The sequence below is a fragment of the Anguilla rostrata genome, chromosome 3 (genome assembly GCF_018555375.3).
Source record: "Anguilla rostrata isolate EN2019 chromosome 3, ASM1855537v3, whole genome shotgun sequence".
NCBI lineage: Eukaryota > Metazoa > Chordata > Actinopteri > Anguilliformes > Anguillidae > Anguilla > Anguilla rostrata.
Window position 1 is genome coordinate 53,973,690 of NC_057935.1, and position 13,801 is coordinate 53,987,490.

Consider the following 13,801-nt stretch of genomic DNA (forward strand, 5'->3'; position numbering starts at 1 on the left):
GGTAGCTGTACCTACTCATTATATGTGAAATATAATACAGAAAAGTTTTTGATTATACTGGCTATGTAAATAAGCAATAAAGGAGTGGCAGTGTAGCGTAACGTTTGGAGAACCAGGCGTGTAACTCCAAGATTTTAGGTCTGATTTCCAGGTGGAGCACTGCCATAGTACCCTTGAGCCAGGTACTTGGCTTCAGCAAATATCTAGCCATATAAATGGGTGGCATGTACAAGAATGCAAGCAGTATAAGTTTCTCTGGATAGGAGAATCTGCTCAAAGCTAAAACTGTTAAGAAAGTATATGAATATATTATATTGTTCATTTGCAAGTAGTCTGAACCAAGCAGTGACCTTTTTTTGTTATTCTGCCAAGAAAAAGAAAAAGGAAATCAAGCTGGCAGAATAAATTGATCGAGCTCAGTCAGGTGTATATATGAAAATGGCAACATGAAAATGAAAATTTAAGAACAGGACTAGGGTGCCCTTTAAAAACAAGTCCACTCCAGGCTCTGCCAGTTAGGGCTCTGATCACAGAGTTGGAAAGGACCTGGAGTGTGAGACAATGAAGATAGATAACCCACCAAGCAGTTCATTAAAAGATTACCAATGGAATGGGAAGAGTGTTCAGTGGTCAGAGGCATCTCTGTTGTAAAAGCTTTCCACTTCCCTAATTACCAGCCTTTTGTTTGGCTGGGAGATCTTTTTGTGCATCTGAGAGAATCCTGCTGAACTTGTTTTAAGCTGAATATTTAAAAGGCCAAATACTTGCCTACAGTACCATTCCCATATACTGTACAAGCAGAGGAGACAAAATGTGTCAGTGATAACACAGGTACGGTAATTGATAATGACAGCAGGGAATGAACTCTGATCAAACACTATCTCAAAATGAAACTGCCGGGTCTTTCCAACCTCTTTAAATATTAATACCTTTCAGTCCCTGTACCACCCTTTGTTTTTGCTGATTGCGACACTGTTATGTTCTGGTTCTGCAATGTTAGGCACTTCAATGCAAACACATTCTCCATCAAGTGTCCCCTGATTCTTGAATTTGTGTCCAACTCAACAACCAGAAAGAAGGTGTTTTGTTCTCTTTTCTGGTCCCTTCCTGCAAAGATATTAACTAATGAGAAGTAGCTCAATATTGTAGGGAGACATGGTCTGTGTTTCTTTGGAAAAGGGGTACATTTGTGCATGTGATCACAAATATTCTTGTTTTGAGGTAAAGGGTAATGTAAGTGGTTGTCTCACAGTGGATGCTGACTGTCAAATTTGCTAACCTTGAAACCTCAAAATCGTCATCCCTGTACCCTAGCCAGCAGACCTTCTTGAAATGACAGTGCTACCCACTGCAACACCATGCTGCCATCGACTAAAACTCAGCTGAAGCTAGTAATTAGTAATTTGTCCTTTTGTCCGATAGCAGTATCTAGATAGCTGGCAAATATATGCTACAAAGATGCTAGCTAGTCTGCTATGATGCCATGTTAGCTAAATAATAATTTAATTATTAATAATATAATTTCCTAAATCATTTAGAAAGTTAAATACAGCATAGCCCCAGACTTACTTTGCCAGCAATGACTAGTACTGATCTCTGGCCTAGCCTCATCCCCCAGAAACAGGAAGTGTAGATGAAGGCCTTGTGAGTTTAGTAATGAATGATGAATGATGACACATGGGTGTCATATACTGCCTTACTTATATGAGCTGCTGGCCAGAACGGAGCACACAGGGCTGGTTGTGTATAAATGATGAGGTCATTAGCCAAGATAATAGGGCCATGCTTTAATGAGCTTAAGAGCAGGATAACACATCACATTTATAAAAAAAGGTCTATAAAGCAATAACTCAAGGCTAATTTCTCCAGTCATTTCTTCTGCAATTTTCCTGCAGGAGACATGATTTACATCAAACATTCATCTGAACCATGCAATCTCTTCATGTGACAGCATGGCTTCTAGAAATCCTGTAGAGGCTCATCCGCAAGCAGGGACTTTCATGGTTCCGATAACTGCAACAGAATGTTTTGTTTATAAGCTAGTACTCCATATCCTCCACGACAGTGGCGTACTCGGAAGGAACAACAGGGCTGGCATGCTGTGCTTGTGTCAGCGCTCATGCACCATGGGGAATTATGCGACATGATGGTGGACATGGAGGCCTCAACTCACTGCTGCAGTCCACATGAAACAATCATTCTTTTGAGACATGAAACAGAATAACAATGAAGATATTTTCAGACATTCTTTTGTGCCTGACAGAACTGACTGGTGCAGCAGACCTTATCTTAAATGTCAAAATTGTGCAAAGTTTCTTCAGAATTGGGGTAAAGTTGGAACTGAAGAGCATGTTTGATTCATTATCTGGTTCATGGAGATGGTGCAGACAGGAAGGATATGTTGAGTTAATTCAATGCCACTGTGAGATAGAGAATATGCCTGCTAGAGAAGGCACGCAAACTTGTTTCTGATCTTATCTGTGTGTCACACCAACAGTCTAACTTGCTATGAAATGTAATCGATTTGGGAGGAATCCAGGGGAGGAAGCACCAGCTTAGATTTTCACCACCAACCATATTCCTGTAGAAGAACTGCATTGCCTCCTAGTTTCATCACCAGTGAGGAACCGGATAATTTAGTTTGCTTGCCTTGGGTTGGAAAGTGCAATTCATTTTGAACAGGGAAAACCGGCAGATGAGCTGTCGTCCTGAAATTTCCCGCTGTTAGTATCCATAGGTGTGACAAGTCCTGAAAAGCTAGTTGTTGAAGGAAAAACTGGATTAGGATGCTTATTAATGTATTATTTGTTATTATCTGCTGCATCCCCTAACACCCCCCCCTCCCCCTATTCAAAAGTGAAACATGAATTTGATTTGAATATGTGCTGCTGCAACTCCCATGATTCCCGCTGTCAGGCTGTGGGCTGAGAGCAGTCGGGCCGCAGGCTAATGGCCCTGCCATACTAATGGAGCAAATTCTTCATCCCTTCATTTACTGTGCTCAGCTGATTGAGTACCAGGCCTAATTCAAAATCATGGCCTCAGGGTTTTTTGGCATGTCTTGTACTGATGAGCTTTTTGACATTAAGAAATGTAAAAAAAAAGATTGTAAAAAAGTGACCCCGGTAGCAGTTTATATATTGACATGTTCCAAGACTTTAGTTGTTAGACGAGTACTGTTGACAAAATCTGAAAATGTTAGTGTTGCAATGATACACACATTGACAAATGAAGAATTATATTTTAAATACCTATTCGCCTATATTTTAAGCACCTATTCATCAAGGTATTTTCTTGTTTGGGAGGCATAAATTAGCATTCCTGTATCAATACATGTCTGTGTACATATTTTAGAGAGGAAATGCTTTTGCAAATGCTTTTATTTAAAAATGTAATGTGCAAGATTGAATTGAGTCATAATTTCCGGTTTGAAATGATATGTGAAAGGTAAAATATTAATTTTCATAGCTGTAATGTGTTGGACATGAAATTATACTGTATATATATATTATTATTTATTATCAAAGCATGTTTATTTATTGTCATTTTGCTATTAGAGCACAATGATGAAATTTTCCTTAAACTACAGTAACTTACTTTTTTTTTTTAGGGGGGGGGGGCTGTTATGAAACAGGGAAGTTGTTGTTATTGCTTTTATTTGTTTGATATCAATATCTAAGAATGTTATGGTTAATGTGACACTGAACTGACTGGGATCATTTTGACAGGGCACTGTTATGTGATCCTGTTGCTATAGGAATATAGCCTTATTTGTGAGAATGTATCTGCACCGTGCCTAATGTAAGTGAACAGAGAAACTATCTAATGTTTGCACCTTGCAGGAAGCCAGCTGAAAGCTTGGGTGAATTTGCCTTCCAGGTAACCTACAAAATATAAATATAGCATGAATGCTTTTCATGAAGCAGCACAGTAGGTTGTGCAAATATTTATGAACATGAATATGTTGTATCATCACTGCCCAAATTGTCTATTGGCTGTTTGTGCGAATTGTAATTGAGTTAGACATAATTTTAAAAAGATCAGAGACTTAATTCCTAATGCCACCGGTGCTCCCTCTACCATAGACCATTCCTGCCCTGCAATCCGTCCTTTCTGTTATTCCTCTGTGCTGATAAATTTACCCAATTTAAAGTCTGTCCCACTGACTGATACTGGCCTGGAAAAACTGCCTATTTCATTTTCAGCGCCCCCCTGTCCCCCACATCCCCCCACCCCCCACCCACCACCCAAAAAATGAAAGAAAACTGGCGAGTTTCTCTGCACCACTATGTTGCACTTCAGCTAGCTGTCAGTGGCAAGGCTGAGCATGGCTGCTCATCTATTGAACCAGCTCAGAAACAGCCCAGACAGCTGGAACTGACCAATGAGCTTACAGTGGTCAGCTGCTATCCCATTGCCATTTGGTCACACATTATTTTAAAGTAATTTTCATAGGCTTTAACAAACATTTAATTTTTTTTACTTGTTAATGAATTATATACGCCTGATATCAAACTTCTAATACGTTAAATCTATATATTGTACATTGGCAGTAATGTAGCTTGTACTTGTGAGCAGCTTTTGCTAACTGTATTTCAGTTTTTCATACCAACAATAGATTCAGATATGAATTAAATGGTTATGAACAAGCATGGACTTGCCCCACACCAGGTTGACAGGTCCTACAGTAGGGGCAGAATCCCTTTCAGATTTTTAACTATACTATTGTTTTCCCTGGATATTCCCTGGACTAATGGTAAATGATGAGTCTTGATGGTACTGAATGGCCTGTGGTTGCCATTGCATATTCATGTTTTTTTTTCATTGTAATGAACCCACAAGAAGAACATTTGTTTATTTAGTCCCCCAATTTCTTTCTCTTAATTCCATTAATTAATTATCCTATATTCTTGTGTCATGCATAACGATGAAGAGTGTGCTTATTTTATACCCTACCCAGCATCCCACACAACAAACTACAGGGGAGCTCAATGTGATTGGAGGAAAGGTACCTCACTGATGTCACCTGTTAGCCTGGAGATTCCTGGCAATAGCTCATGGCACTCACAAAACGTAATGGTATCCAAAGGAACCCGAGCCAACCTTAGTCTACCTAAGAACTGGTGGAGCAAAGCCAACTGTGTCTCCTACTGCAGCATACTCCCATTGATTGACAGCTGTTGACATAGCCCAGAGACTGGGAGCTCTATTTTCCAGCCAGCGCAGGGCGTGTTGCGAGCTGTCACACTGGCGAAATGGTTTTTTCATCTTGGAATTTGACGTGTCTCAGTCCTTTTTGTGAGTTGCCCTGAATCGAAGTGGGAGGGGACCTGCTGCCGGAGGTGTGTCACTCAGAATCGCATAGTGCAATTTTTCTGCAGCTGACTGGAATTTTTGGGTCAGTCAAGTCTGCTATGTCTGCTGCTAAATGCCCGTCTGCTCAGACCACATCTATGACCGAAAGAGCAGCCCATCGTACAAACGATTGCTCATTTTGGGGTTTTCCCAAGCAATACGCCACATGATCACATCCCATTCACAGCCTGCAATCAAAAGCTGTGAAATTTCACTACAAAGAATGTACACTTGTCTCCTACAATAAGTCACATTAAGTTTGAGGTGATCACAAACAGTTCATGTACAATTTAAACAAACATTGATGTAGTCCGATGTTACAACTGCAATGTATGCGCAGGCCAGTTGTAATTACAAATGTGGTACAAATGTAACAACAGACAATAACTGCATAAATTGATGATATCTGCAATATTTACAGGATGAAATGCTGTTCATTCAAAAGAGCATATTGTGCATGGATGTTTAAACTAGCAACCAACTATGAAGGTCATCTTTTTCTTTTTCATTTATTGCCAAAAATGTAGTCATATTAGTTGGGAAGAGTAAAGAAACCTTTTTCAGCCATCTTGATTTTCTGTAGGCTTTACGTCATTCGTTGGCCAGATACTTACTAATTGCGTGAGGTGGAAACCCGGTTTTACCTCTTCTATAGTGAGGGTCTATTTAAATTCAATGGGCCTAATCCTGAAACATGCGTACGATCATATTTGATCATAAACTGTGGGTAAGAATGTTTCCATGAACAATTCGGCATTCATCATTTTTTTCTTATCTGTATTTGTTCTTGGCTGTCTCCTTATGCTAATCGCATGAACAGGATTGCGCATAAAATTTACAAACAGTCAGCATTCATCATCTCATACACCTGGGATATGCACTAAAACAAAAGTCTGCACTTCATGTGCCATGAATCCCATATAAATTTTTCATAGGAACAATTTTAAGAACATAAGTTAAAATAATTAAGTTTTGTGAATGAGGCCCAATATGTAGATGTGACAACCATGCTGCATGGGTATAGACTTGCTATTTTGTTGCTTAGCAATGTCTATGAGTAATACAAAAAAAAAAAAAAACCTATGCTGATTTGGAACCGGGGGACAAATGATTGCAATTAGTGTATTTAAAACATGACGAAACCACAACTCATACAATCCCACTCAGTTCAGTTAAGCCACTCATGTAATTTTTCTTCCTTTCATCTGAGCAACACAAGTCATTTTATTGGATGGGATCACTGGGATTGTATGATCTTCCCTGGTTTTATTTTGTTTAATAAAACTTCAAGATACTGTTGTCATTATTTCTTAGTTATAGCATAGCGCATTTAAGCTATTTAGCTATAGGCTTAATGGGAAATTAAAACTGGCTCATAATAAATGTTTAGGCCATGTTTTAATTCTGATGGAAGAGAGTTTGAACAAATACAAATTTATTTTATTTATGAAATTCATTCGAGCTCAATGTGACAGCCCAACTATGTCATTATCCTCGTCTTCCATAGCAGCCATAGACTACCAGAATTGGCAGTACACCCTGCACAATTTGTGTAGCTCTTAAAGGGAATGAAAAGAGGTAATTTGATTGGCTATTAACAAATCCAGCAGCAGCACACCCAATGATAATATATTCAGTATAACCCAGCCCTGTTTCCAGGTGTGCCCTCCTCACCTCTGGTCCCGGAAATACCAGCATTCACTTGCCCATGCCCAGTGTGCCCACATGCTGCACCATTGACTGCCTTCATGCGCCGTGCGACATTGATTCTGGAAAATAAAACCCTAGATCTTTCTGAATGGAAATGGCGTTTGATTGCCACTGAACCTTAGAAGTACTTTATAAATTAAGATTTAATTAATTGTCAAATCATTTCAAAAAGTTATTGGAAATTTCTTTCCCCTTTACTGTCAGCTCATTAGCAACTCATTACTATAGAAGTCATTCTGAAATGATAGATCACAATGTTTCTCTTAACTGTGTGATCTTTGCTGAAATATTATCCTGGCATGACTGAGGCCCTCATCAAACAACAGTGCTACCCACACTTTACCCCACTAGAAAGTAACAGTAGTGAACCTGTCCATCATGGTTCTAGTTCAGTGATTTATCAGACCTCATTGCCCCTTCTCCCATTCAGTACCTCACACCAGTTTCCAAATTCCTCATTTTCTTACACATCTAATAGGGCACAGACGCTTTTCATGGACTTACAAGAGAAGAAAGAACACGCCCTTTCAAACCAGAGGCAAGGTTTGATGGTTTAGAAAATGTTTTGTCTATTTTTTTGTTGTTGCTTATTTTATTTTATTTTTTTATAGGGCCCACGATTCTTTTGAATGCATTCCACTGAATTTCTAAAAGGAGAGAGAAAATCTAAGCTTATCCAGGTAGAGTCACCTTGTTAAGCCTGAGCACCAGTGAGAGAGGAGTCAATAATGAATGAAGGGAGGCATGCTCATTCATCTTGTTAGCGCTGTCTCTCACCGCTGTCTCCCTGGGCCACGTGATTGATGAGGTGACAACAGCACAACTGGCATCACATTTCCCAATTAAGCACCATGCTGGTGTTTACTCTGCAGGAATGCATGCATGCATGCCCATGTGACCGCAGTCCTTAACCATCAACCTACCGAGAAAAGAGAATTAAGAAGTATGCATTCCGCTGAAAGAGTGCATCCTGAGCCTTCACAGGTCTGGCGCAGGTAATGCGCTGGCCAGGATTCCGCTTGCATCGTTCCTCCTCTCCAGCTGTCTGAGCCGCAGGACAGTTTGGATCGTGGATCGGTCAGTTCTAAAATAGGCCCCTAGGCTCACACCTGTCCCTTTTGCTGAAAGTCTGATTTTCTGGATTCCCCACAGTTCCATTCGAGCAGCACGCCATAGAATTATACTATGCTATGATGCCATCAGACCACAGAAATAGAACTCAGTTTGAATTGAATTTGAAATGTCAAAATTTTGTCCACAGTTTAGCAAAACAGGCAAAGAGGTATTGGATTTTGGCTTTGTATGCTGATTCGCCTCTCTGATATGGCATTGCATGTACAGTTAGCTCAACATAGTTCCTGTGGGTGGGAAACAATGAGCATGTCAATCACAGGCACCCTTACATGTGACTCAGTTGCAACATGCATGAATCAATTGCAAAGACCATGTGAATTGCAAGCACCCTTATTATAGGCGTGTTTGTATTCTTTGGAGTCGTTAAAGAGTTTTTGCTCATGGCTGAGGTATTCTGTGTTCTTTGCCCGGGTAGATATGCGCTTGTCAGCTGGTGTAACGTCTGTGTTTCCACAGGGGTGTTCCGGGCAGGGCAAGGGTTGAATGAGGGTAATGGGTTGCGCCTGGGGGGTGTCAGATCCGGGTATGGATGCCAACTCGCTGACATCAGATTTTCAGAAGAAGGTGGCAGCTGTGGCAATGGTGATGTGGACAGCTGTAAAAAAAAGCGCTGTGATTTCTACATGGTGGAACCAAAGTGTAGAAAAAATACAAAAAAATAATGAAAGCTGAGAATGTGTACTTTAATCACATGTGAATTGTTTGATTACAAAATTTAAATTATGGAGTACAGAGCCAAATCAAGAAAAAATATGTCTTTATCCCAAACATTATGTCACTCACGACATGTTTGAAATATAGCACTACTCATTTAAATGTTAATTAATGCAGAAACTCCTCCAGTTTTATACTGTTTAATGGAGCCATAAACACGTCTGCCCAAAACTCCCAAAGTGAAGTATAAGACTTTCAGTACCTTTCCCTCACATACCCCTGTTACACAGACTTCAGTCAGACTGCAGAAGATGATGTGCTCACTGGATGGGCCAACAAGGAGAAAGGGTGCATTTGTGCACAGACAGGCCGCTGAGAGGTGCGGTGGGCTGCACTGAGATAACATTCGTCCAGAGCGCTGCATTGCTTGGGGACACTTGAGTGTCCCGGAGAGGTGGTGCCAGAGGGACCTCTTCAAGCTACAAAGGCTGTAGAGAGCCCCAGCCACAGATAAAAGTGTTATCAGTGGACTGACGGCAGTTTTCTTATCCCCTTTTGGAAAGCCTACTTCACCCAGGATGTTTAATCCTTGTGACAGGACGTTGCGCCCTAACTCTTTTCTAAAAAGCCCCACCTTCTTTAAGCTTTCTGACTTTAAGATAAGCAATTCAAGAGTGATTCATGCAGTGAACTTTTGGTTACTAATTTGTTGCTGGGGTTCAAAAAATATGAACAAATGTACAATTTTGTAAAATGCCACTTTCTACCCTCCACTAAATTGCTAAAGCTAAGTCTGTAAGTCTAACTGCAAATAGTGTTCTGGTGGAAAGACCTAGGAAATCCAAGTTGCTGCTGTTAGTGAAATCATTCAGCCAGCAAGAGGTACAGTCCCTCCAAACAATGTCTCAATATAGAATAATTGTGGGGCTGCCAAACTTTATGAGGGCCAGTATGAAATGGCCCTCAGGTGCAAGTTCACAATGGCAAGTCATAGTTTTAGATTAGGCAATATATTTAATTAAATTCGTTAATTTTTTATTTTATTTTATCTGGAGTGTTCTCAAATATCACTCTATATTTTATGCCCATGTACATGTTCAAGAACTTTTGCAATCAATTGTACAAACTTTAGATGTATTTCTGCTGTGCCAAGAGCAGGATCACTATGTGCTGGTCCTTGGGCACCGCAGACTGTAGCAGAGACGTTTTATAATGTGGCTCCGTTGGATGAATGCATGTTTTCTCCCCAGTTGTTGCGTGTCAGCAGTCTAAAGAGGGTATTAAAGTCTGCTACACTGTAATCTTCAGGAACAGAGCTGAACAGCCTGTACAGAAGTGAGAGAGAGCCTTCACCAAGCAGACAGCCCTTCACACCCAGCCTCCCTCCCTCCCCACCCCTCCTCTCCACATTCCCACCTGGCTTTCCCAATCAATAATTTCTAATAGACTTTGGGCCTGATTGAGTATGTGTGTCAAATTTTCAGTGGCGGAAGGTAGAGAGTATTAATCACAGAAAAATTACTTTTTATTATTTTACTCACTGTACAACCCCCCACCCCCACCTCTCACACACACACACACACACACACAAACAAAGTCATACCCATTCTCCACAGAGGGCCCCTGGGGATGTGCAAAGTTGATTTAGAGAGCAGCATACTGTTCTGGTGGAGGATGAAACCTCTTCATCAGCAGCTGGAGTTCATTAATATTAAAGCTGCTACACTGTGCCCTTCATCAAACATTGGGCATGGAAACAAGGCACACAATCCCACCATTTCCACCAAATACCAACCACTCCTGGATACTGCGGGAGGTCCCACATAACCTCCACTATATCATCGGGAAGGTCCCAAAGAACCAATTTCACACCATGGAGAAAACACTGAACAACCATTCACTCTCAAAAGAGAAGACAAATCAATCCCACATCACTTGAAAGTTAGAAAACAACAAATCCCATTGAGGTAGAAATCCAATCCCAAGCCACAATGGAGGTTCTTAATAGGAATGAAGAATTGCAATATTTTGCTTGTATAATAACTATCGCAAAATATGATTTCAACCTTTCATTGTGGTATTATGCATACATTGTTCTTTAAATTATTTTTTTTTCCATTCAGATTTAAATTTTACTTTTATATTTTCATCTTTATAAGACATGTACCTTTTACTGAAAACATAAATTAGAATTTGAGTGAGAAAATTTAAATATATCAAAAATTGTTTAAATAAAATTTCATCTGTAAGCATCTCCCTTTTTGGGCAAAATGGCTTAGTGACATTTAATTTTATTACATCAACAGATTTATTTTTATTTAATTTTTGTGTACTTCCCTGTCCACCCTGCAGTGCATAAATGTGGGCATCTCCATTCATTGGCCCAGGTCATATAACTTTAACATATCAATTGCAGTGATGCTACACAACGTGTTCTTTACTTACGGAGAATGGGAGGCCAGACACTGTGGCTGGCATCTCCACCCACAGTGTCTGGCCTCCCAGTCAATCAGTCTGCCAATCAACAGGGGGTCTTATGTCCCAGTTTTTTGAGGCCTAGCTAGGAATAGTTCTTTATCACCCACTTCCAGTTGCTATTCTATCATAGAGTACTAGGCCGAGCAGTGGCAACGAGTTGTCGCTTATACTTAGTATCTGCATTGTCCTTATGATAAGTTGATCGAAACTGTCTGGGCCGCATGCATAACTGATTTTCCAGTGTTTGGGAGTGAATAATCGTACAATATACATATCAACGAGCTGCTAAACAAACAGCAAATTGCATTCACCCAAACCCCTCCCATACCAGAGGAGTCATCAGAGACTGAAATGGGGGAAGATGTGGAGTCTCAAAACTTATTAAACTGCATATTGCCGTGTCTTGATTTTCTTGTCTGATTAAAAAGCGCTTAATCTGAAATAAGGATAATCAAACTGCAACTGAATTCCACTCTCTTGATTGCATCTTAATAGTAGCATTGCCTTTGTGTACTTCACAATATTTAAACTGAATAGCAAGTGCATAGCATATTTGAAGGTATATCATTCAATCAAACAAAACAAGTTTTGAGTTCATTTTTAGGTGCAATGCATAATTTGAAGCAATTATGTCAATTTGAACATGACACACTTGTTAATCAGCCACCATAAAAGATAGATTAGCAGGTACTAGCAGGTGTGTTTTTACCTATTCCAGCTCCACTGTAGCACTGTTGTGTCTGTACAAGCAACATCTTTAAATTTTTAATTTCATTTTATTTTAAAGGTTTCGTTTGAATACCTGATTTTTGTAAGTCTATGCATGTATTAAAGTGATATACAGTTCCCTCCAAAATGATCCACATCCTCAATAAAGGTGCTCAAAAAAGACTATATCAAATTAATTGTACTGAGTAATATTTAAATTTTCAAACATGGAAAATATTTCATAACTTTCATAAATATTCAATTAACCAAATTAAGTAGTTTCAAACTACAGATTTAGTTCCTAAAAGAAGTTCCACACTTTCATTTTCAGTACTGTGCACCCTCCCTTCACAAGGATAAAATGGGTATTCTGTTATATGAGATTGGTGAACCTGTTAGGGGAATCATTGACCATTACCCAATACAGAATCTGCCAAGATCCTTCAGATCCTTCAGTCATCACTTGTGGATTGCTCAGTTCAAACCACAAATTTTCAATTGGGTTTCAGTCTGTAGACTAAGATGACCATTGCAAACACTCATTTTGTGGGCAGTTTACCATTTCTTAGTTGGTTTTGTTGAACCATTGTCTTGCAGAAAGTTCCATTTGCAGACAGGCTTCAGTGTCCTGGCTGAGGGAAAAAAGATTTTAGCTCACATGTATTGGTACTTGCTGGAATTCATTGACCCTATTAGCCCCATGAACCTTTACAAGAGCCCCAAGACAAGTCGATACAAAACGATTCCAATAACGACAAAGCCACAATATTTCACTGTCAGTATAACATTCATTTTTAACATAAGCTTCCTTCCTCCAATTCGATACCCACTGGTAGTGAGAATAGCCGAAAACCATAATTTTGCCCGTATCTGATCATGACATCTGAATTTTTCTGAAAATCGAGTGCCATTTATCTCCAGACACTATATTTCCCCCTCCAACCCTTAAAAAAGCTTTTTGGCATAGAGTTGGCAGTATTTGTCAACCAGTGTCTCTCAAATCTTTCCTCCCCCGTCAAACCATCTGCCTGACTGTGTATGGGGCAAGATGCACTTGTGCCCTCTATTAAGCAGGTTCAGAACTTCTTAATTACAGACCTACAGTAATAGTGGAAATTATTTGTTATTCCTGACTTGTGGATGCTAACATCCCTTTGCTTTGTTTCTTCTGAGCCTTTCCCCATGGTGATGGATGGCATGTATTTTACATCTGTGTCCCCTCATTATTATATAGGCCCCCAAATGACACTACATGTGATCCATCAAACGGATACTACATGTGATCCATCACATAGAAGCTTACACAGAAACAGCCAGGTATCATGGGTCAAACAAACTATCCTATTTTTTCTAATATATGCACATAGACATTGTGAATAGAATTCACACAGGTACACATGCAAGCATGCACACACGCACGCACGCACGTACACACATACTCACACATGCACACACACACACACACAAAAGTAAAAAGAAAAAAAAAGATTGAGAATGAGCTGTTTTCTGAAATGACAAAAGCATGCTTGTCTGTTCTCATAAAGGGAAATGTACCATCATGGGACTATTGTGAGTCTGAGCCTACTGCATGTAAACAGCTGTATTAGTCTTTCACCCTTGTCAATTGCTGGCATTAGAAAGCCCAGTCCTGCAATTGATGCATTCTTTAGCATCTCTGTCTCTCTCTCTCTCCCTCCCTCCCCCAGGCCACTGTGGTGCAACAGCAATAAATCACAAAGCTTTTGGGAATAGTAAGCAGATG